The 1,585-nt window shown below is 37.0% G+C and overlaps 1 non-coding gene across 1 annotated transcript; it reads right to left on the reverse strand.

The window, feature by feature from the left end:
* Positions 1-209: 209 nt before the first annotated feature.
* On the reverse strand, positions 210-315 carry LOC128773142 (U6 spliceosomal RNA). Its single transcript, XR_008417424.1, has one exon. It is a non-coding gene; the product is annotated as a U6 spliceosomal RNA (small nuclear RNA).
* Between the last annotated feature and the right edge of the window lie 1,270 nt (positions 316-1,585).

A 1,585-nucleotide genomic window follows, 5' to 3' on the forward strand; every position in this document is an offset into this window, starting at 1 on the left:
TTATTATTTTTTTAATTTTATTTTTTATTTTTTAAAATTTACATCCAAATTAGTTAGCATATGGTGCAACAATGATTTCAGGAGTATATTCCTTATTGCCCCTTGCCCATTTAGCCCATTCCCCCCCCCCCACAACCCCTCCAGTAACCCTCAGTTTGTTCTCCATATTTATGAGTCTCTTCTGTTTTGTCCCCCTCCCTGTTTTTATAAAAAATATGGGACGTTTCACGAATTTGCGTGTTGACTTGCACAGGGGCCATGCTAATCTTCTCTGTATTGTTCCAATTTTACTATATGTGCCGCTGAAGAGAGGACTAATGAACATATTTTTTTTTAAATACAGTGTTGGTCTCTCAAAGTAAGGGAAATATCCTGCAACTTTCCCTTTCCCCCACAAAACTGACAAAAACAATGGCAACAACAATGGCAGCAACAGAGAGAATTTAGAACAACCTGATATTGAGTGTGGTTTGCTTTTGGTTTCATTTTGTCAGTATTAGTAGTCAAGGTGCTTGGTTTTTTATTATTACATTTTATTTATTTATTTATTTATATGAAATTTATTGTCAAATTGGTTTCCATACAACATCCAGTGCTCATCCCAACAGGTGCCCCCCTCAGTGCTCATCACCCACTTTCCCCTCCCTCCCAACCCCCATCAACCCTCAGTTTATTCTCAGTTTTTAAGAGTCTCTTAGGGTTTGCCTCCCTCCCTCTCTTTTTTTTTCTTTCTCTTCCCCTCCTCCATGGTCTTCTGTTGTTTCTCAGGATCCACGTAAGGTGCTTGGTTTTAATGACTACTTGCCATTAGGAGAGAAAGCCTTGGGTATGGTGGATGTAGGGCACTGGAATGGAGAATGCCCCCATCCCCAAACACACAGAAAGCCAGGGCCCAGTCTATGTTTTAGTATCTCCTGAAAAATTTATAACCTTTTACACAGGTTTGCGGTTCAAGTTTATCCTATTTTTTGTCTGAGAATGGCTAAGCTAAGAAATTAACATAAAAATGTGATTTTTGGTTGGTAATTCCTCTGGACTACTTGGTAGAAGCAAAGCAAAATCTTTTCAGAGGGAACATCTCCACCCACACTTTACAGGACTCTTACAGAAAACACTCTACTAAGGATGAACTCACAATTATGAATAAAAACCCATTCCTTGCCCACTCCCTCATCCTCAATCATGACCCAGGGTCAGTAAACCAAAAACAGCAATATTTTACACTTAAGGACTTTAAATAATATAGTAATCAGATGCGGACCACAAAGTAAAAATGTTTAAGATAATTACAAACATAAAAGGAATTGAAACATCTGGAAAAAGAAGTCATTATTATAGCTACAATATTGGTCTGAATGAAAAAAATTTCCATTGTGAAAAACGTAGCGATTGATACTGAAAACTTAACGGTCAGAAGTTAAATGGCAAGTTTGACACAGTTGGAGAGAGAATTATTGAACTAGAAACCAGGTCAGAGAAAATTATATAGATTTCAGAGATAAAGTATGAGAGAAGAGATATAGAGGAAAGATAAAAGCTTCAATTTATGTCCAATGGGAATTCTAGAAGAAGAAATTAGAGAAAA

The sequence above is a fragment of the Panthera pardus genome, unplaced genomic scaffold (genome assembly GCF_024362965.1).
Source record: "Panthera pardus isolate Hobbes unplaced genomic scaffold, ASM2436296v1 HiC_scaffold_24, whole genome shotgun sequence".
Classification (NCBI taxonomy): domain Eukaryota; kingdom Metazoa; phylum Chordata; class Mammalia; order Carnivora; family Felidae; genus Panthera; species Panthera pardus.